This window comes from Pan troglodytes, chromosome 2 (assembly GCF_028858775.2).
Source record: "Pan troglodytes isolate AG18354 chromosome 2, NHGRI_mPanTro3-v2.0_pri, whole genome shotgun sequence".
Lineage (NCBI taxonomy): Eukaryota > Metazoa > Chordata > Mammalia > Primates > Hominidae > Pan > Pan troglodytes.
This window is the reverse complement of record NC_086015.1, coordinates 91,193,276-91,217,828: the sequence shown is the minus strand read 5'-3', so window position 1 is coordinate 91,217,828 and position 24,553 is coordinate 91,193,276. Positions and strand designations below refer to the sequence as shown.

At 36.0% G+C, this 24,553-nt stretch overlaps 1 long non-coding RNA gene across 1 annotated transcript in view; it reads left to right on the top strand.

Annotated features, from left to right (window-relative positions):
• LOC107970493 (uncharacterized) overlaps positions 1–24,553 on the top strand; it is a 49,583-nt gene that overhangs the window by 8,998 nt on the left and 16,032 nt on the right. The window contains exons 3-7 of the long non-coding RNA XR_008547028.2: positions 5,326–5,397; positions 5,620–5,757; positions 7,314–7,386; positions 7,760–7,988; positions 10,209–10,344. This is a non-coding gene — a long non-coding RNA (uncharacterized LOC107970493). The remainder of the gene's footprint in view (positions 1–5,325; positions 5,398–5,619; positions 5,758–7,313; positions 7,387–7,759; positions 7,989–10,208; positions 10,345–24,553) is intronic.

The window sequence follows — 24,553 nt, the reverse complement described above, 5'->3', positions numbered from 1 at the left end:
GGTACTGATTATTTATCAAGCACGGTGTAGGGCACTTTATATCTGTTCACAATTTAGATTTTCTCAGAATGAGTGACTGTTTTTTTTTTAGGTAACTTACTTAGTATGTGATCCCAGAAAGCAATATCGGAGGATCCAGGAATGTGGGGTTGAAAGGAAGAGATGCCATTAAAGGGTGGGTTATGACTGTGAGCCACTGGGGCTCAGTCCTGTTGGAGACCCTGAGAATAGTTTCTCTGTAGAACAGGAAACTGGGCCTTTACCATGACCCTTGTCCATTACTGTTGAGGACCACTCCCAAGCTGCCCTGTGTGCGGAGTGAGGGTCCACACAAAATGTAAAGAAGAAAAGCAAAGAAGAAAAGTGGGATGCTGCTGGAGTGCCTGGGAACTTTCCATATATGCAGCTAAAATTGCAAGTTGGCTTAGAGACTCTGACACAAAACACACAAGTTGTCTGCTATAGTATCCCTTTTCACTGCTCAGAAATGCTACTGCTCCATATTAAGTTCAACTTTTTAACAACTCTGAAGTCGTGGCTTGTCACAACCTCTTTAAATATGAATTTAAAATAGGTTTAGTAGAGCGAGCTACAGTTCCTGCTACAGTCTGAGTCCCAAGACTGTAACTGATATTCATTATCTTCCTTCTCTACCACCCACTGTACAGCTTTCTTTCACATGGCCAGCCTTACAGCTGGCATACAGCTGCTTGCCTGACAGAGAAGCACAGAGCTTCACCCCTTAGTTGTCTGAGTCTTCTTTGTCTTGCCCCTTATCAGATTGTTGCTGCTGCAAATGCCTGTTTTCTTTTTTCACTGAGCATAGAAACACCACGAGAGGCTACAGTGCTTTCCCTCAGTGCCCAGTGCACTCCTCCACACCTCCATTATATGGCAGCAAACATAGAAACGCATGATAACTAGGGTTAAACATCCTGTCAATCTAGTAACTGTTTTTAAAAATCATTTATGTGCTGGTCTACAGGCATGAGGAGTCCAAAATGACTAAGCAAAAGCTAAAGGTTCAGGTTTGAAGAAACCCTTACTGCATTTCCTAGAAGCAAAATTTCCCCTACTGGGGTTTAAGACCTAGAATCTACAGAGTCTAAACGTGCAGGAGTGAGAAACACAAGCTCCACAGTGGGTCATTTGTGGGGACGGGGGGATGGTGAGTGTGGTCGATGCTTCTTTCAACATTTCATTCTCTCACCTGTGTATTCTAGTACTAGGAACAAGGCATCATATAATAGTTATTTCTTAAATATGAACATCACATCACAAAAGGCAGTATCCTAACCAAATAAGGTGCCATCCCCACAGTGACAACTAGGCTGAACCTTTATAAGGCCATTCTTACATTCTATCAGATTGTCTATGATCTTGTGATTACACACTTTCAACTTGGATATAGCATGACTTTTGATTTACTATCATGACTGGGAGTGGGTGGGAAATCTCAGGTTTGTTCTTGGTATTTCACCCTAATGTCTCTTATTCTACAAATCAGAAATCTAATGTAAGGGTTCTATCAGATCCTAAATTTGATTAAAATTCAGAGTCTTGAGAAATAACTACAGGGTGATTCCATGGAAAAATTAAACTCATTATAAGCTAGATTTAAAGCCGGAAATCTACTGACCGTCTGGTCATAATACACAAGGAATTAGAGTTACTTTAATTTCAGTATGAAATAAGACTCAGTTTTCAACATCTCTTTGAAAGAGCTTGATTATGCATTTTCCTTAATGTGCGGTTACTCTGGTACAAGACCATAGGTACTTTTGATGACAGATTGATATAACATTTATGATATATGCTTTTGGTGGCATAAAAGGGTCTTTCCTCAGGAGTATCTATCCTCATTTTGGTCAATAGATCCTATCTGAGGCTATCTCAGATCTGAAAACTGGGCCAGGAGTAGTAAATTTTTATTGCAGAGTCTGATAGAACTCTTGGCCTACTACCTTTTGAGTTTTTTCTTGGTTTTATACATGTCAAGCAACATCTTTGATGGCTGCACATTTATTTCACTTCCAGATATACACTACAGTCTTTTAACCATTGCCAGAGTTCTCTGTAGGTTAAGGAACCCTTTTTTTGCCATACAGATATGTCTGTGCCTTCTAGTATTGCTTCTGATGGCTAAGCGCCACCACTTTGTTTTCTGCTATTCCGGAACTCTGTCAGCTTCATTGACACTAGGGGCCTTTGTCTCATGGAACTGTCTCCTTCTGTCAATTCTGTACAGCAGAGGATAGCCATACTGCACTTCTCAAAAATGTTAGTGTTTTCTTCAATAATGCGTGCCTCCTTGGATGCAGAAACCCAGGTATTCCTATCCCAGATATATCAGTCTCTTACTTCTTTTGTATCTTGGCCATGATTTTAGCTTAAAAGACGCACTAAGGCTGAACATTGTCTCCTTTGCAGTTTTGTTACCTTTACTATTAAATCTTGGGCTTGAATTTCAGCAAAGTCTACCCAGAGCTATAGAAAATGAAAGTCTTTTAAAAACTTCCATGAAGGTCTTCTGGCCAGTGTCATTCTGTTTCTCCAAGGTTTTCAATGCAAATTAAATGTCAACTAATTTTACAATTTTTTAAATTATCATTGCCCCCACAAAGTTCAAGTATCAGAGCTACTGCATAAGCCAATGTTTCCCTCTTTTCTACCTCTTATCCCATTTCAAAATAGGTAAAAGTATCAGTAATTGTGATGCCAAATTAGTTTGAGAAAAGGACTTATGAAAAGGAAGTTTATTTGAAAGCATCCAAGAAACAGAAGCAGAGGGGTGGGGAAAGTAAACTAAGAAAAGAGGGAAGCTTGTTACCACTGAGAACAACTGGAATTCCATCTGTTATGGGCCTCAGTCCCTCTAAAGAACTATGCTGATGCAGGGCACGGTGGCTCATGCCTGCAATCCTAGCATTTTGGAAGGCTGATGGGGGTGAATTGCCTGAGCTCAGGAGTTCGAGACCAGTCTGGGAAACATGGTGAAGCCTTCTCTCTATTAAGATACAATTAGCCAGGCATGGGGCACATGCCTACAATCCCCACTACTTGGGAGACTGAGGCACAAAAATCACTTGAACCTGGGAGGTGGAGGTTCCAGTGAGCCAAGTTTGGGCCACTGCACTCCAGCCTGGGTGACAGAGCAAGACTCTGCCTCCAATAACAAACAAATGAACAAACAAACAAAAAACTGTGTTGAATGTGTTGAATGCAGTTTTAAATAAAGAACGAGAGCCTGAGACCTTTCTACCAGCTCTTGAGATCTGCTAATTGAGTGATTTGTCCGTGGCTCGTCCCTGCATTTCTGGGCTGCTTTGTTGGTGTTATCTGAGTTGCAGTAATAGAAAAGCATAAAAAGCAGTGTTTCCCTTATATCCATGTTCTCATTTATATGCACAATATCAATTTTACAGGTGAAAAAAATTAGGTTTGGACACCGAAGTAATTTACTCAAGGTCACACAAAAAGTAAATGACAATGCAATTAAAGCTTACTAGAAATGAAGACTTTTTAGCCCAAATCCAGACCTAGTGAACCGGAATTTTCAATTTAATAGGATCCCCAGGTGTGACATATGCATATTTAGGTTTGCTATGCACTAGTTTAAAATGTTGTTCTTAAATGGCCATAGCCATAAATCAAACAAGAACATCTTACATATAACGGCAAGTTATCCAAAAGATACATTGCTCTTTCCAGTCAAACCAAAGAGATTCTCCCAGGTATTCTCTTTTTCAAACATTAATTAATTAAGAGTATTTGGCTGTAAGGAACACAATGCAATTTTTTTCAAGATGTTTGTGTGGATTAGGGATGGACTGGAAGGTGATACATAAGGTACACTATTGCCATAGGTAAGTAGCATGCCAGGTGGAGCTGAGGAGGCAATGGGCATAACTCAGGAACAGCATATTTGAGAGTGTATTATTTTCCTATTGCTGCTGTAAGAAATTAGCACAAATTTGCTTAAAACAGCACACATTTATCCCATTGTTCTGTTGGTTCGGCTAGTTTCTCTGCTCTGGATTTCAGCTTTTTCACAAGGCTGAACTAAATATATTGGCAAACTGGTTTCTTATCAGGAGGTACCGGGAAGTGTCCACTTTTCTTTTTTTTTTCTTTTTTCTTTTTTTTTTTTTTTTGAGACGGAGTCTCGCTCTATCGCCCAGACTGGAGGACAGTGGCATGATCTCGGCTCACTGAAAGCTCCGCCTCCCGGGTTCACGCCATCGTCCTGCCTCAGCCTCCCTAGTAGCTGGGACTACAGGCGCCCGCCACCACGCCCAGCTAATTTTTTTTTTTTTTTTTTTTGTATTTTTAGTAGAGATGGGGTTTCACTGTGTTAGCCAGGTTGGCCTCGATCCCCTCGTGATCCGCCCGTCTCGGCCTCCCAAAGTGCTGGGATTACAGGCATGAGCCACCGCGCCCGGCCGAAGTGTCAACTTTCAAACTCACTTGGACTCTTCTAAGAATCCAGTTTTTTGCACTTGTGTTAGGGGGCTGTCGTTAACTCCCAATGGCCGCTGAGGTCCTTGCCTGTGGATTCCTGCTTCTCAAAGCCAGCAAGGGCATGTCAAATCTGCTCATGCTTGGAATCTCTCTGACTTTTCCTTGGGTCACATATCTCTTGCTTCACCTTCTGCCACACTTTTTTTTTCCTGAAAGCCAAAAAGATTCTTTGCTTTAAGGGGTGATGTATTTAGATTGAGAACCCACCTGGATAGTGGGTCCTCTCCCCTCCCGTTTTAAGGTTTGTAACCTTGATTACATCTGCAAAGTCTCTTTTGCTATGTAACATAACATTCAGTTTCCAAGTATTAGTGAGTGGGCAACTTCGAAAAACCATTCTGCTTACCGCGAAGAGTTTAAGTGCTTCAAAAAGTAGTGCAGATAGTGAGAAGATAGGTTTTAGAGAGCTATAAAAGAGAGGAATACATTTGTTTCTTCAACAAATATTTACTGAATAAACACTGCTTTCTAGTATTGTGATGTAAGATTTTAGCTTTTGAGCAATAGGATGCCATTGAAGGTTATAAAGCAGAAAGTGGTAGAATAATTTTTTATTTTTTAGAAATATTAAATTGTTGTCAACAGGTTATGGGGCATATGTAAAATAGGAGAGACTGATGGTTTCTCTCTTTCACAAGTACAGTCTAGATATAGAGAGATAAGAGCCTACCTCAGAAAGCTGGCAGTAGGAAAATAAAGGAAAGGATGACTTTGAGAAAGGCACTAAGAAATAATTGACAGGATCCAGTGTGATATGGTGTGGCTGTGCCCTACCCAAATCTCATCTTGAATTGTATTCCCCAGGTGTTGAGGGAGACAGCTGGTGGAAGGCGGATGGATCATGGCGGCAGTTCTCCCCAAGCTGTTCTTGTGATAGTGAGTGCATTCTCATGAGATCTGATGGTTTTATGAGTGTTTTGGTAGTTCCTCTCTTGCTCTCTTCCCCTTTCTCCTGCCACCATGTGAAGAAAGTTCATGCTCCCCCTTTGCCTTCCACCATAATTGTAAGTTTCCTGAGGCCTCCCCAGCCATGCAGAACTGTGAGTCAATTAAACCTCTTTCCTTTAAAATTACTGATTCTCAGGCAGTTCTTTATAGCAGTGTGAAAACGGACTAATACACAGTGCTTTGTGCTTGGAAAACGGCATAAAGGAGATGGAGGTAATGTGCGATGACTGAGAGAATTTGTAGAACAGCAAAAACCACTGAAATGCCATTCTTCAATAGAGGCACCAGGTAAGGCAGCAGCACACAACAAAAATAAAAACAATAATTTTGCATTTCCATTTTCTTGTTTTTTCCACTTGTTACAGGCTGTTAAAATGGCCGTTGCCTGTTATAGTGCATATCACCTTAACTTACCCACCAATAAATCTCAACATAACCCAGCTATTTATGTTTTATAATTCTTGCCTATGGACAGAAACAAAATGTCATTCTCCAAAAGTGTCTTTTCAACAAATACATAGGGAGAAATTAGAACAAAGTATGGACCAAAAGCATTCAAAAATGACTCAAGCTCAGAACACATTTGAACCCATTGAAGAGTACAAGTTGTAGTTAAATTAATCTTACCACTAGGGGAGGGTTGACATTTTTCTTATACATATTCAGATGTCTCCTCTTCTATGTGAACCAGAAACCTTAGGAAGAAATAAGGCAATAGACACAAAGCATGACACATATGGTGGGCATTTGCTTGAACTCTCAGACTGGAAGTTTTTTTTTAGAAAAAAGAAAAAAATTCAGTAAATCCTCAAAAAATTTTTCATTCAGGTCCATACCTTGCTACAGGTTTTATTGCTTCAGTTCTAGTTAAGGATAGTGTTTATTTTTAGATTCATTTAATACCCAGAAACACAAGCAATGCTGAAGGTCACACTACAATCTGAAACTGTCTCAAATGTTTCTGGTTTGGCTTCACCAAAAATGCATTGTGCCAAACACTTTTCGTCCTTAATTTTTAAACCCTTGTATGTTTTTAAACAAAATGCAATCCACATGTTTCTTATACATTTACACTTAACTCATCAAATTCCTCTTGTGTAAAGAGTGACTTGGAGACCAAAAAGGAATTGGAAATTATTTATTTGCCTTTGAAGCTTTTTTTGTTAGGAAAGGAACAGCATGTTCTTTGGAATAATTCACATTAGACAACCAGGTGTTCAGTAAACCTGAAATATTTAAATAACATAATCTAGAAAATCTACATTTGTCTATTCATCTTGCTTCCCCTTGATTACTAATATAATGATAATATTCATCATTTTTCATCATCATCAGTCGTAATGCTATTATGTTATCGTTTACTATTATTGTTGTTAGAAACTTAATAGGAACATTGGTGGTATTATAAGCATAAGTACATTTTGTAACTTCTTCATTTATGAATTACTTTTACCTCACTCATTCTTAAATACTTCAGTAGTGAAAGCCTTCCATGCTCTGTAGTATATACCTTTTTTCATTTCCTGTTGCGCCATCAGACTGAGAAAAAGAATTTGCCAATTGCTTTACGTCCTCCACAAAGCCTCTTTTTGGTGATATCAATCTCATTTCTACTTTTATGACTTCGAGTGTTCTCTTCATCTCCCTTAACTTTTTTCGCCTTCTCTTTTCAGAGCCTTGTTTGTCTCTGTCTTTATAATTTGAATTAAGACTAATATCATCCTAAAATATTTCATTGCTGAGCTGAAAGTTCCTGTCATAACGCTTCCATTTATGTCTTCTTTATAACAGTGGATGCAACGTTGTTTTAATTTGCTTATTCTCTGAATTATACATTGTTACAGATCTCCAGGTGTGCCTAAAGAATCTTGGGGATGTGTCTTCTGAAGCTAAAGAGACCCCTAAGCATCCTGCAAAGTAAGTTCTATGTCTTTTTTCTTCATGTCTTCTCATGGCGTTTACTTGCAATTGTTACAACATACAAACTCAGTCAATGTGCCTGCTTGGCACTGTATTTGTTATATGACATGTGCTATTTGTTTTCTCCATGAAAATATTACAATAAAATACTAGATAAAAGTAAATTTTGACCCTGTCTCCCTTTAAAATTAGATTACATGTTTTTAATTTAATATGTGAAGCTTAGGCCTTTATATATTATATATATATATTTATATATATATTTTAAATTTAGCTAAGGTCTTGAAAACATTGCACAGAAAAGGAAGAGTGGTGAATAAGATCTTAATCAAAATTACCATTTATCAAATATTGTTCATTCATAAAACAGATACCAGTGCACAACAATTTGGGACATAGCTTAAGCTTTCTGCTCGATGCTGGCGACAAAGAGGAGAAAGACAACTTCTACTCTCAGACAACTTCGTCTGCTTTAGGAGTTACAAACACAGACAATTTCAACACTGGATGAAAATGATGGGACAAAGGTAAAAGGAGAGAGGAATGCATCTCAGCTGAGTTTCAGAAAAAAAAAAGTTTTGAAGAGATCTCAATGTTAGGTAAGCTGTGCAAGTTAATCAATATAACGTGCAGGCAAAACAGAAAGCCTTTATTTAATAGACATAGTTATTAGTTAATAACAATAACAATTAATCCTTCTAATGATTGTAGAGGCAAATACTGTTATTATCCTAATTTTACAAGTGAGAAAACGTAAGTTACATATAACATTTAAGTGAGGCCGGGTGTGGTGTCTCATGCCTGTAATCCTAACACTTTGGGAGGCCGAAGTGGGTGGATCACTTGAGGCCAGAGGTTTAAGACCAGCCTGGCTAACATAGTGAAACCCCGTCTCTACTAAAAATACAAAAATTAGTTGGGCATGGTGGTGCACACCTGTAGTCCCAGCTACTCGGGAGGCTGAGATGGGAGAATCTCTGGAACCTGCCCAACCAGGGCCACAGAACAAGAGTCTATCTCAGAAAAAAAAAAAAAAAAAAAAAGTTAAGTGAATTGCCCAAGGACAACAGTCAACAGCTGACACAGCTAAGAATTAACTATATGCAGTATTCACCCAGAGACCCAGCTCTGAGCCCCTACATGAAGCTTCCAATATGGAACTTACCCACTCATGGAAAAGCAGCAAACAGTCAAGGAACAGCAAGTGTTTGGCATTGCCTCAGGGCAAGCTACATCTGAGATAATGTCAAGAGATGAATGAAGCTGAAAAAGTAAAGGGAAACAGTGTTATACAGAAAAACTAGGATTTTATCTTAAATGAGTCATTGTAATCCTAGGAGTGACAGGGTGTTATTTCAATATTGGGAAGAAAATTCTGATAGGATCTTGGGATGTGGAATATAAAATGGCTAAATTGAGGGTCAAAAGACCTGCTGAAAGGTATTTGTGGTAATACAAGTGAACAAGAGAGGAAATACGATTGGAGGGGAGCTGAAACTTACAAGTATTATTCTACAAGTGAATCTTTTAGGACTTGGTAAGCCGCTGGTGCTGGACAAAAGAAAGAAGGTAATGTCTGGAGTGATACCCATGAGTTTCTGATGACAGCAACATTGTCGATAGTAGCCAATCTCTGAAATAAGGAAGAAGAAAAAGAGACTCAGAAATTAGAAAATGCGGCCGGGCACGGTGGCTCACGCCTGTAATCCCAGCACTTTGGGAAGCCAAGGCGGGCGGATCACAAGGTCAAGAGATCAAAACCATCCTGGCCAACATGGTGAAACCCCATCTCTACTAAAAATACAAAAATTAGCCAGGCGTGGTGGTGGGCGCCTGTAGTCTCAGCTACTTGGGAGGCTGAGGCAGGAAAATTGCTTGAACCTGGGAGGCGGAGGCTGCAGTGAGCCGAGATGACACCACTGCACTCCAGCCTGGTGACAGAGTGAGACTCCATCTCAAAAAAAAAAAAAAAAAAAAAAATTATAAAATGCTCACTCACAATACAACGTCAAGAGAGGAGTTTGAAACTTTGTATTACCTTTTTAAAAATGTGTATTTAATATATACATAAGCTCTGCTGAAAAAACATACAGCCACTAATTGTGAATGTCAAAATTTATTCAAATTTTTAATTTTCGTCTGTATTTTCTAAATTTTCTGTAATGACTATGCATTAATTATACTTCCATTGAACTAAAATTAAATTTTATCAGAAGTCTTCTATTTTTATTTTTTCCATCAGCTTTATTGAGTTACAACTGACAAATTTGAATTTTTTTAAAGTATACAACAAGATTACTGGAAATATTTTAAACAGTGATGTTACTTACTGTTGCCTGGTATAAACTTCCTGAAAAACAAAATACAGCACTTACCAAAAATAAATGCTTTATTAACTTTAGATCAGAAATTCTCTTCTTAAGAAGCTATTTAAGGTTTTACATAATTGCCATCTATTTGTCTATAAATATCTTTATTGTTATGACATTTATAATACTGAAAAATTGGCATCAACAATTGGGTTACTGAAATGAATTATAGGATGAATGTGTTAATATATATTACTCATTAGAATAGTTATTTACAAAAGTATTTAGCTACCAGAAAAAATATTTGTGCTATATGGAAATGGCAGGGTATTTATTTTTCTTTCTTGTATGCATGTAGGACAAGGTGATACTGATTTTCTTCTTTGACTTTGTTTTGTACATTTTGAAATCTATGTAATGTACCTACATATTAGTTATAAAGTATGTCAATAAAAAAACATTTCATTTGTAACCTGAGCAGTGTTATTGCCTTTTATTCATTTCAAACAGGAAGCCAACAAGGCCTGCAAAAGTCACCTAGATCATGAAATTGACTATGTCAGGGGAGGCAATTCGTCACAATCGTGTTTGAAAATGAGGATAAGCATGGAGAGCCAATGATTACATTTCAAAATGTCCTTCATGGGTATGTGAATATGATAGTAGGAATCTTAGCTCTTCACTTAAAGAAAGAAGCATTAAAATTTGGAATTTTAGAGAGTGAGATGATAAAAAGATACGTGGTATGGTATTACCACCTTCTTGGAATTTCTGAAAAACCATGTTCAGGACCCAGACATAGATAACTGACTCCTTCATTTGAATTTTAGGTAGGTACTACCTGTGTTATTGTGTTTAGTTTCTGAGATAAATTGATAAGCATTCAGAAGTGCCTGGTGATATGAGTTGACTTCTATAAAAAATGTGATGCTTGAGGTAATCATGTTTTCTGTTTTGTCCCATAAAAGTAACAGAATTTCTAGAAAATTAATTTGTTATTATGTGTCAACCTTAATCAGTTGTTGAAGAAAAAAATAGCTATTTTAGATTAATTTGATAGATTCAAAAATCCTAGGGTGCTAAAATGACTCAAATTATGGTATTCAAATAGGAATATTTTTAACTGCATGTCAATTGCACACTTGCATGTTAATTCTTTAGTATTAATAAAGCTAATATTTATTGAAAGACTAATATATGCAGATATTTTAAATACATTGTCCCAGTTAATCCCCAAAATAAACAACACTCAGAGATAGCTCAGAAATTGGGCTTGAAGTATTTAAATGCTTGGTTATGTGGTCACTTGAGTAGTGAGCACAGATCCATTAGAGAAGCAGGTAGTATTATTTATATTTGGTAAATGAGGGACTTAAGGTTGAGAGATTGTAAATACCTGGCTCAAAGTCACTTTACTGGAATACACAAGTGCCGGAATCAAGATTCAAATAAAATTTGCTTCAAGCCTCAATACCCACACTGTATCTGCATTCTTAGAAAACAGTATGGTGCTTCACATCCTTTAAAGACACTGGAGAATTTGACATCTTAATGATTAATTTCTTCTTTATAAAGTGCACATGTAAAAATATAGATAGCTGTTAAATATTAATATTTCTTGTACTGCTTAATGTTTGTTCCCTCTGTAGTCATACTTTTCATATAGAGCTGTTGACAATTTAATTTTTATAGTATGTAACTTTTCATATGTTCTATATATTCTTGTACTGCCATTATTTGATTTAGTCATTTTGGATTAAAGAAAAGTAATTCTTTTCTAGAATTAAAACATGTGTCTTTTCATTCCTACCTCCCTTCTTCCTTCGATTTTTCCATCTCTTTCCATCGTTCATTTCTTCTTTCCTTCCTTTTTAAAGCAATTTCACTTACTTTTCTTTCTAAAGCAATTTCATTTACCTTTCTTTTTAAAGCAATTTACACCTTTTAGGGTTGGGTAAGGGAAGATTTGAAATGGAAGTTGGTATGGATTTTCATTCTGTAGGGTTATTTACCTTACAATGAAAAAAAAATGGGCGAAATGTTTTGCTTCAGTGGCTTGAAAAAAATTTATATTGGAATTTGTTCTTCAGTTTTATCTGTTCTTATGAAGTAAGGATTATTGTTCTCCTTTTGCAAATAAAGTCACCTGAAACTTTGAAAGATTAAATAGTGTACCCAAAATCATTCAGTAAGTGAGCATTCTGAAAGTGAGTGGTTTTCAACCCAGATCTTCCCTGTGTCAATACTCATGATTACTCACATTGTTTTTTCTTTATTCTAAAAGACAGATTTCAGATATGAAAGTGTATTTGAAATTACTTATTTTGACTATTTTAATTCATGTTTTAGGAAACTATATCCCAGAAGAGTTAGGCCACTTCCTTAAGATCATGCAACCTACTACTACAGTACCAGCAATATGAAGGTGATTGCTTTTTCTCCACATTTTAGAACTAACTAATTTTGCCCAATTCTTTGGCTTACTGGGTTTGAATGAAAAAATATAGACTCCTGAAGTGAGGAGATAAATTAGAAAGGGATGTGCAGTCCAGACAAATTATTATTTTGTGCCAGCAAAACTACACCCCTGCTTCAGCATCAGATATGAGAGTGAAAGTATTAGAGGTAGATTTCTTATTTATTTATTTATTTATTTACTTATTTTGAGACAGAATCTTTCTCATCACCCAGGTTGGAGTGCAGTGGCACAATCTCGACTCACTGCAACCTCTGCCTCCTGGGTTCAAGCGATTCTCTTGCCTCAGCCTCCTGAGTAGCTGGGATTACAGGCGTGCTCCACTATGCCTGGCTAATTTTTGTATTTTTATTAAAGACAGGGTTTCACCATGTTGGCTAGGCTGGTCGCAAACTCCTGACCTGAGGTAATCCACCTGTTTCGGCCTCCCAAAGTGCTGGGATCACAGGCATGAGCTACCACGCCCAGCCTGGAGGTAGATTTTAACTCCCTCTGTCAGCTTCTGCTCAATACCCTTGTGCTGTGTACCAATTCATGACCTTTTGCAGTAGTCTTCAAAGAGAGACACTTCAAAGACAGTTCTTTGGTCTCTTCTTAAGTGGTGTCTTCTTTCGCATATGTGACCTAATGTTGCTTTGTTACCCCAGTCTTCATTTTGAGGGGATTGTTGTTGTATTACCACAACTAAGGTTCCAACGGTTTCTTTAACTATTGCTCCTAGCCACAGCCTGTTCTTATGTCAGTTTCAACAGGGCTTTCATCCTGAGGGCTATGAGCAAGCATCCTGTTAGATTGTCAAATGAACTCCAGACTTCATTGTAAAAAATCCTTTCTTAGCAGGCCCTTCAAGCCTATAGTTAATTACCTTTTAAATCACATGATTTTAACATTGTAGGCCAACACTAAACATCTCATTTTATGAATTACAAACAATAAAACCTTTTTACGTTCCACATTGAAAATTAGCAACTCACATGCCTCTAAACTAGTAGTTCTCTAAGTGTGTTTTCTGAGACAGAAGCGCTAGGATAACCTGGGCACTTGTCAGAAGTGAAAATTCTTGGGCCCACCTGGGAGTCACTACTGAGTGGTACTAAAATTTGAGAGCAACGGATCTAAACCATGATGTCTCACCTGTTTTCTTCCTCGAATATTCTGTACTACAATCACACAAGATGACACACTCATTTCCAAATATGCCACACACTTTCACACCTTTGCGCCTTTTCTCAAATTGTTTCTTCTGCCTCAATAGTCATTTCCCCATTTTCAGATATTCACTGGTTCTTCTTCAAGTTACATCTAATGCCAGCTCCTCCCAGCTTTATCCAACTTGTATCATGTGCTCTTCTTTCTGTGCATTCAATGATTTTTGTACATTGAGCATACTTAGATGACTTGTACTTATGCCATGGTTTGTGTTAAGCTCTTTGTGTTCATGGCTATCTTCTAACATAGTAGATTGCAAGCTTTATTGAGTGCAAGCTCTATCTCTTTTTTTACTGTATATCTTTAGTCTTAGTTTCCTTGTTTATTGAATGGAGATAATATTTATCTTACTGGATTCTTTGAAAATGGAAATGTATAATTAATGCAGAATAGATACTAGTAGTAGCTAATATTATTAGCAGGTACTATGTAAGTGTTTGTTGAAGTAAATGGACTTTTAGGACTCTAGTTTGCACATAAAGTATCCTCACAAAAAGAGGAAGAAAATAAAAAAAGTGAAAGGAGTTTGTGCAAAAACTTTTTAAATAATAGAAGAAATTAGCCTTTTGTTACTATATTTACAATGTAATCTCAATATTAAATCTGTTTTAAATAGGATCTCTGCAACATGGTGCATTATATTTTTTACATATAAAGCATTATATTCTTTAGAGGTGTTAAGTAGAGTTGGGCATACCTGCACACAAGTCTTCACTCCTCAAAGATGGATGAAAGACAAAGTGTTTCTTTGCTAGATGTCAGTTTGTCTTAAATATATTTAGGCACGGTTAATTGCAGAAGCTGTTAGATTTCTTATTGTAGAAGACGGTGGAGCCAAAGGATCAGATCAACTAATGAGCTCAACCACAAAAGTTGATCAGGGGTTGAATTGAATTCAAATAGATAACAACATGTTACACAGCTTTGAGCTCACTTGAAGAATAGATGGTTGTGTGTATATACAGTTTTAATGTAAATAAAATATCTGAAGAAATAACTTATTCTTTGTTTCTAGTCCCTCTCTACAAATGGAACATGAAATTCTACTGTTTAGAAGCCAGGTTAAAAGTATATTTCTCAATGTAACAGATAGGGCTTATAGTCTCTAAAGCAATAAAAGTAGCAATTCATTATATATTTATGAAATGCTTATGGAAAGTTATCAAATTATTTTAAATGAATACATGTTAAAGGAGGGTGATAATGATGGCAACAATGATATTAATGTTAATAGTTCCATATACTAGGCCTTTTCTATTTTTCCAGTCTCTTTGCCAAGAACATCGCAAATAATAAGACTAATCTTTGCTTAATTATGCGTACAATGGTGAAAGGACAGTGTTATTTTTTCTTATTGTTTACACATAAGGAAATGAGGCTAAGAAACTGTGACTAACCCCAAATCACACATCCAGTAAGTGACAAGGATAGGTCAGAATTCAAACTCAAGTACAACAGACTTTGAAGTCTGTCAAATTTCAAAACTTCTTTGAAATTAGGCACAATAAATAACAATTTGATGATAAATTACTTATTTGAAAGCAGACTTAGGGATACAATTCAACATTTTTCTTCTTTATATAAATTTGGAGCTTTAATGAACAGTGAAATCCAGGTTCCTGTAGAAGTTTAGTGTGTAGCAAAACCTTCCTACATTTGAATCATGTCTTCACAATTTACTTGCTTTTGATCTTTGAAAAGTTAATTAAATTCTTGGTGTCAGTTTCTTATTTGTGAAATCGAGGTGATAATAGTATTTATCTCATATAGATTGCAGTAAAGTCTCTCTCTCTCCCTCCCCCATATATACAATAAAATTTGTTATTGTATTATTAATTGTGTTGTGGCTAATTATAAAAGCAGACACTAAGAGTGAAAAGTCTGTTGGAATAAATGTGCTGACTGAAAAAGGATCATTAATTTATTTTTAGTTACAATTCTCCAATAGCAAAGTAGATAGGTATATTTGAAACTAAAAATGGATTAACACTAAAATCAGTTAACATCAGTTTCCAAAAAATCCCTTACCTTCAAAAATATTACAGTACATTACTTTCATTATCAGAGCCCTAATGTGCTGTCTAATTTTGAGTATCTTGATCACTGAGCTGCGAAATACACAAAAAATTTTGCACCATTCCAATATAATTAGATAGCTGATTACACTAACAGACAATCACAGCTGCTGGAGCCCAGTAATACTTAAACATTGACGTCCTCAATTTCTTAATAGATAAAAAGAGTGCCTATATGTGGTGTTCATAAATTAGTTCCTTGCCACTTGCATTGCTAAATTTGATTTTATATTTCAAGACTGAATGTACTTTCGCAGCAAAAGAAATAGCATGTATTCTTTTAATTAACCATTGGAAAACAAAGTCGGATATTATAACATTTGCTTTCTTTGTATACCATAATTGCTCATGATACTTAGATATTTTGGAGATTGTTGTTACTTAAGCATGAAAGCAGGTTTATCTTATCTCTGCAGCTGAAGTATCAATTAGAGGCAAAGTCAATGAGTGTGAAATTCCCCTACTCTTTCTTGTGTAGTCCTTGAACTCCTTGGAGCACTTTGTATTGTAACAACAGATGTGTGCTGTCCATTATGCACTGCTGTCTCATTTTATCTAATTGGTCCCGATATTGTAGCCATCAGATATGCTTCCTTTTATTGCCATCTGATCCCATTTACAATGAGGAACATCCATCATTTCTACATGAGAAAATAAAACGTGTATCGTTTTAAGACTGGTTCTTTGGACAAGGTAGTTATTTCTCCGGTATATTGTCTTCCTGCTCTTCAGTCCTGTGGGTAAACATAAATCTATTTTCTTTGTCTGAGGAGTTTTCTTTAAGACATACACTATTGGCTCAGAATAGTTTCTACGTGTAGTAGATTATTCGGGAGTTAAAGATTTGCATATTTTGGTGAATGGATAATAACCATTTATTATAAAGGCAAAAATTCAGACAAATATGCATAGAAGCACACATGAGCACAAACACACACACACATACACAGAAGATTATTGATGCCGGTTTGGGTACCTGAGACCATAGGCAATCTGGAATGATGGTTTTAGTTTAGTCATTTGATCTTATGACAGGTGCACACTTTCCTTCTTTATCTCTGTTATCTCTAAACCCTTCAAGGAAATTTCCCACTCACTATTCTTGAGTGTAGACATGGAAAATTCCAGAGATTCAAAAAGGAGCAAGGTACTGGGGGATAAGATTTTATCCAAATGAGGCAAACTCCAGAAAATCTTCAACTTTATATTTATAAGAAAAATCTGTTTATAAGGCTCTTTAGTTTATAATGTGGCTTTTAAAAAACAGTGTCTTACAGCTTTTGGTAATCACCATAAAGTTGTAAGTCAAGGAAAGTTGGACAGTTTCCATGAAGAAATTTGAACCCAAAATGGTTAAATACATGGCAACAGGTTACATAGCATTACATGGCTGAATCAATAAGCATCCAGGTCTCTGACTCTTAAATCAGTCATCTTCAAATTATACCACCAACAAATATCAACAGTTAAAATAAAGGAAGAATATTCTCTCCCTCTCGGTACCTGTAATATTGAAATAGGCATCCATGATCCTTCACTAAGGCCTTACTTCCTCATTGGTTTGGTTTCCCCCCAAAACATCTGGGATGGACTCAGTTTATTCATTTGTTCTCTAATTTACTCAACGAATATGTGAATGGATTACTATAGAAATCGTAATTTCTTTCTTTTCTTTTTTTTTTCTGAGACGGAGTCTCGCTCTGTCCCCAGGCTGGAGGGCAGTGGCGCGATCTCGGCTCACTGCAAGCTCCTCCTCTGGGGTTCGCGCCATTCTCCTGCCTCAGCCTCCCGAGTCGCTGGGACTACAGGCGCCCGCCACCACGCCCGGCTAATTTTTTGTATTTTTAGTAGAGACGGAGTTTCACCGTGTTAGCCAGGATGGTCTCCATCTCCTGACCTCGTGATCCGCCCGCCTCAGCCTTCGAAAGTGCTGGGATTACAGGCGTAAGCCACTGCGCCCAGTCAGAAATTGTAATTTCTATACACATTCAGGAATATCTTTTCATTTAAATTTTTGGATTTATTGACTTATAAGTCAATAAGCTACATGTTGATAAAATTAGTCAATTTATTTGCCCATCTATACAGTATAAACCAAAAATATGGGAACTAAAAGTATGATAATAGAATTGGGTTTAATACTGACTCCCCTAAATCAGTTGTTACATGTCTACAATAAATTTTGAGTTCTATAGTTATTTCTTTTGCTTTGGATATAATGATTACGCTGATGAATGTTCAACTTTGAAAATGGAAGCAACTTATGATAATAATGAAAATGTCAAAAATGTGAACATGGCAGTGCTTTGTCTCCTTTTTTATGGAGAACTATGTTGCAGTGATGCTGCTTTCCACAGGAAACAGTCTGTTCTATGGCCATGATGCGGCTCCTGAGATACAACCAGCTAAGAGCATCCAAATGGTATAATAGAAATACAATTATGGCTCTTAGAGAGTTTCTTCCGTCACTATATCTGAATCATACCAATTGAAGAAGCAAAATGAGCACTTTTTCGGGTAATTTAAATACATGTGTTTTTTTCTCATTTGCAGACAATAATGGGTTCTGATTTGTTTTCTAGTTCAGTCTTTCTTTAGAATTTTTAGTGGTACATTGACATATTAATAAAAGTATGAAAAATAAAAGAAACTTCTCTTTGTCTGAAAAACTAGAATAACATAAACAACTTGACTTGTAACCAGGCACACCTATGTAAGCATTTTGGGAAGCAGGAGGACAAAATAAGACAAATCAAAGTAATTACTGTAAGGGAAACAGATCTGGTGCTTAAAAATGAACAAGTTCTGTGTTTTTTTTTAGGTTTTTATATTTCACCATTAATAATGTGGAAAAGTTTTTAAATAATTTCATATTTAAAACATTAAAATAAATTATATTTTTGATATAAAATACTTTGAAAAATTGACGTTTCCAGCCATGTACGTTTTTAAACACAATTTTTACTTTTTTGAGAGAGGGTCTCACTCTGTCACCCAGGCTGGAGTGCAGTTGGCTCACTGCAACCTCTACCTCCCAGGCTCAGGTCATTCTCCTGCCTCAGCCTCCTGAGAAGCTGGGACTACAGGCGTGTGCCACTACTCCTGCCTAATTTTTGTATTTTTTTTGTAGACACACGGTTTTGCCATGTTGCCCAGGCTGGTCTGGAACTCCTGGGCTCGAGCAATCCTCCCGCCTCAGCCTCCCAAGTAGTCGGAACTGCAGACGTGCATCACTATGCCCACCTTAGCCATGCACTTTTGATTCTAGACTTAGCTGAAGAACTTAACATGCTGAGGTAAAGACTCTAAATAGTCTGATATATATTAGAAAAATATACACACACAGAGACACACAGTGAGAAAAGAATGTGGTACACACACTACAATGCCAACAAAAAGTAGCTTTGCCAAAGACCGTAATAAAGGCAACAAGTTAGGATCTGTCATGTTTGGCCCCGCTATTAGTTGAATGAACTGGAACAAACTCTTTTAACATCTCCAGACATAATTAAATAGGAATGATAACCATAATACCTATATCTTAGGATTGTTGTGAGGTTTATGCACAATTTTCAAAATTGCTAAGTGGTACTTAATTTAATAGGAATAATTGTTTTAAGAAAAACTGCTGGCCGGGCGCGGTGGCTCACACCTGTAATCCCAGCACTTTGGGAGGCCGAGGTGGGAGGATCACCTGAGGTCGGGAGTTGGAGACCAGCCTGACCAACATGGAGAAACCCTGTCTCTACTAAAAATACAAAATTAGCTGGGCATGGTGGCGCATGCCTATAATCCCAGCTACTCAGAAAGGCTGAGGCAGGAGAATCACTTGAACCTGGGAAGTGGAGGTTGTGGTGAGCCAAGATTGCACCATTGCACTCCAGCCTGGGCAAGCAACAAGAGCAAAACTCCGTCTCAAAAAAAAAAAAAAAAAAAAAAAAAAAGGAAGAAGAAGAAAAACTGCTTATAATCATAGGCATACAATATAAAAACTATTAATGATACTTTATCAAAAGGAAAATTCAACACGAAAATTAACATTTTTACAAAGAGAAAAACTGAAAATGCAAACTTAAGTCTTTTGCAATTTAACCAAAGACTTCTAAGGTGTACTTACATTAAAAAAAAAAACATAAAATAAAAATTACTAGAGCTTTTGGCACAATGGGAAACTGACATACCTACCAAAAAATCCTTGGATATTTGTGAAAGGAAAATATTTGCTGCCATATTCGATGAGTATATTCGTCACTCTAACAGTTTTAAAAATAACTTCTAAATGCTAAACTGGAAAAGTTAAGTACATTCAGCCATTCAGTCATTTTTCATTCAGCAAATATTTTTTAACTGCCTACTATGTGTCAGAAATTATGCTAGACTCAAGATGAAAAACATATGGTCTTAGCCTCAGGGAACGTTGTCACAAGGCACAGCCAACATAATGTCTCAAAAATTCTTGCTCTTTTACTTCCATACCTAGCACCAAATCTATCCATATAGATTATAACATTTATATTTATTGATTCACTGGCCAAACGCTAAAGCTAAACAATATCTGGAAAAAATGCTTCACTTCTGAGGAGAGCATAAGGAAAACATATTATGAGATCTAGTAGTAATATTTTTCAAATAAAATTTTTTGAATTTATACTTTAATGAGAGTAAGCCTTGCATAGTCAGAGCAGAAAAAAATCATACAGCATAATAGTGATTTAAATAAAATATGTGAGTTATTTCCCACACACTATAAGTTAGCAAACATATTTGGTTGATGTGTTAAATTTTTAATTCCACAAGAAAGGCTCTGTCTTGTCTTACCAAGTCACAACAAACAGCTATCCTGAAATATTTTATCTTAATATTTCTATTTTATTTTCTTTGAGAAGTATTTCCATGGTCTATAGAGACTTGTTATTTTAAAACTTTTCTTAAAACTGAATAATTTTTTAAATCATTATAAAAATTCAAGAATGTGAATTTTGTTGAACCTGATAAACAGCTCTTCTGAAATTATAGTGTCAATTATATCTAAGAATATATATTTGATACATCCATGAAGTAAAAATTTACTTAAAGACTATGACTAGCTGTATGTATAAGAGAAACAATTACTGTTTTAACATTATACTTTCACTTTTCTTAGGCAGTGTATCAAAATACATGAAATGCTTCTGCCTTTTAAATATGTCCCTCTCTCTCACTTTCTGAGATATCTACTTGAGGTCACCAAAAGTAGAACATTACTTTAGAAAAAAAATAAATCCCAAAATGTAATTTGTCTCATTATGTCTTTCTAGACACTCCTAAGAATAAGGTAAAATTAGAAGAAAAATTATGTTTTAAAATGTAATAATTGTGACAATATTACCCCCAAACATTTGTATATATATGTATATATATTTGTATCTCCAAGTGGTAATCATAAGTTGTATATAAAAAGTGATCAAGGGATGTGTCAATTGCTAAAAAATGTTAGAATCAGATATTTCTACATGGTCTGAAGTGGTGAGTTCATAGGCCTGAACACTTGAAAACTCCAAATGACTCACACCAAGCAATTTTGAATATATAGGTTCTGCCGTGACTTATCTTAAGGCCACTGAGTCTTTACAAATAATTTCCTAAATTTATATAGAGAGCAAAAACAATATAGCAGTTAAAAAACAGGCAAAACAAACAGGCTGACTTCAAATCCTGATTCTGCCATTTACAAGCTTTGTGATCTTCTCTGGGACAGAATGTCCATGTAGAAATGGGTATGATTCTCTCTCCTTCAAAACCAGTATCTTTTTTTGTAGAAATGTAATGAAGATTAAATAACCCAATATACAAAGAAGCGCTAGAGAAACACTTGGATTTGAATTAGTGCTCAGGAAGCATTAGTTCTTATTTTTTAAAGCTCAGGAGTCCACAGCTATGAAAAGGACACCTGGTTTCTAGAAAATAAAATTAATAAATTTAAGTGAATATTCAGTGCTGTAAGTGTTGCCTGTGAATTGCTCAGTGGTATGAGTGCTTCCTACAAACATTATTTGTTATTAAGTAGTTTATAGTTAGGCTTCTATAATGCTAAAGGCACAGAAAATAAAGCATTCGAAAGAAGAAAAAAAATTAAACTTTCAGATATCCCCAAATATCTAGACCCAGATATTCCCACAACAGCAATATCAAACCATTTCTAGGTGATTATATGGATAGACATTTAAATGTTAGCATATAATTTTTATTACACTTTCAAAAAAGGAACTAAAGTAGCTATTAATTAAGTGCACAACTAATTTGAGACTATGAATGCCAAAAGGAAAATTGCCCAGCAGACCCACCCATTTCAAAGAGAAGAGACTGTAATTCTGTCCTCATAACTTTCTGGCCAAGGTCAAACTTTAGAGACATATTTAAAGAGTGAATGAGACTATTTCATAAGATCAGCACAAGGTGAGTGGAAAGTAGTTTTCTTCTTAATTTATTTCCACTTGGCAATTTCTGAGTAGCTTCCGTTTGTTTAATGAGCAAGACTGCAAGAAGAATTTTTGTTTTCTAACTCATGCAGATGTTAAGAATTTAATTATTAGAATTTAGGTACTGAGAAATCTTATCTAATTAATATAGGGCATAGTCGTACCTAGTGTCTGGAAGACATAGGTAAAAGAAAAGAAAAGTAAGTATCCAGTTGCACATAGCTATCCTCAAACTGGCATAAACAGAAAGAAGAATTCCTGTTAAAAGTCAAGTGAATTCTGGAATGTATAGTTCCTTGCTGTCCACACAGACCAGAAATTTGGATAATTCAAACAAACTGCTACAATGGATGCAATGCCATTCCTAGAATTTTACACGTTCTCATTTAAAGTGTCATAGTAAAATGTCAGCAATTTAAATATCATAGACAGCATTTTTCATAAAAAATAAAATTATCTTAAAATAATACCTCAGAGCTATTATTAGACACCAAATTAAAAGTTCTTATAGTTTCCCAAATTAAGAATTTTCATGGCTGTAGGAATTATTCTAAATGATATTATCTGTCATTTCAAAGTTGATCTAGTAAATGAATAACCACAGTTAAGGAGAATGCTAGAATGAGTTTGTTGCTACTGTGGCTGAAACTGATTGGGTGAATATTTCACTTGTAACTTAAAGGTACCGGCCAAAGGAAACATCAGAAGCAGAGGCCATAATGATTGGATTGACAGCACAGAGCTTTCAAAATTTATTCTCAAGTAGACACAAAATTGCCTTTGAGTTAAATAGGGACAGGTGAAACAATCTCCATCATAATGTTGGCATTGCACAAATACCTGTTTTAATGGTTTTCAGTGGGAATTTAAACATACAGGAGATCATTATGTTGTAGTTAGTTGCTGTTATACCCTTTATGTAAGAATTAAAAGATGCTAAAATAAATATACTTTTTAAATGGACAACCAAAAGTTGTATGTATTTATTGTGTACAACATGATGTTTGGAATAATGGATAAATTGTGGAATGGCCAAAATCGAGCTAATTAACATATGTATTACCTCACATACTTATTGTTTTGTGGTAAGAACATTTAAAATGCATTCTCTTAGCAATTTTTAAGACTATAACATATTAACTGTAAGCTATTAATTATAGCCACTATGTTGTATAAAATAAATATTGAGATAAAAATAAGCCATCGAATGAAATCCTTTCTACAAGACAAATACCAACAGTGAATTAGCTTTTCCTGCATTTTGGACTTGGGTTATCACCTAGAACATGCAAATAAACAAGTTTCTCTGGCTGGATTTTAATTTAGGAGTTCCACAGTACAAAATTGGAGAAATGACATATTCTATTGATAGCTATATAATTTTAGGTTTACTATGCACACAAACACACACACGTAACAGAGTCTATAGAACCATCCAAGAACCTTAGGCAAATTCGCTTTCTGGTCACTGTATTTCAATACGTTTTGTAAGTTTTTATATGAATAGTATGGCCAATTAAAGATGGTCACCATCTCTTTGCCTTTACTTCCATGAAAACAAGGAGTCCATGTCACCCTTCTTCATTGGGTGAGCTCCGTGACTGCTTTACTCAATAACATAAGCCAAAATGATGTTGTGACAGATGTTAGGGCTGTGCCTTAAGAGACTGGGAGCGTCCATGTTTCTTCTCTAGGAGTACTCCCTCTGGCATCCCTGAACAACCACGTTAGAATTCTGATGACTGGAAGACTGCTGTACTGGAGCTGCACATATAAGCGCCCTGATTGACAACACCTGACCAAACTTGGTCTCTCAGTCTTCTCCACCAAGGACTCAATGTGTGAGAGAAGCCGCCTTGGACCCTTACACCAACCTATGCGCTGCTGAATATCAGAATGGCCTTAGTCAAAACCATGTGTAACAAAATAGGAAGCCAAGCTCTGGCTCAATTCTTGACCCATAAGACCATGAGATACTACAAATTAAAAACGGCTCTAAATATCGCCTACTGATTTACTTAAATCCATGTTTTCTTCACAAATGAAGCCAATAAAAGCATTTCTGTCAACCTCAGCTGTGCATAGCTGAGAGACCTGATTTGGTTTCCTGTGATAAATAGAACAGGATTGCTTCAATTATATCCTACAGTTTTTTGTTGTTTCTCCTCAATTTCAGAATGATAAAAATATTAAAGGATTCTCAATAAATAAATAAATAAATAAATAAATAAATAAAGAGACTGGACTCTGCTCAAATGTCACTGCCTCAGAAAGGCCTTCCCTGACTAACCGACTTCAAATAGCACATCCTTCATTGATACCCTTACTCCGCTTATTGTCTCTTCACTGTATTTATTACTATTGACATGACATTAAATGAGTAATGTCCACCTCCACTTTTGCATATCCCTTCCCTGAAAGTAGTTTCTCTATTTTGTTTACTGTATAGAATAGTGACTGGCACATAGTAGCCTTAATATATATTTGTTGAATAAGTAAAACTTGGCCTTCAGATATTTTGCCTGTAAATTACAAACTTTGCTTTTACAAATGAAAATACAGGTCATCCCAATAATTTTAAAGAGAACATTATTCTGACATTGTCTAAAAATAGAAACTTACAGTTTCCAGGAAATG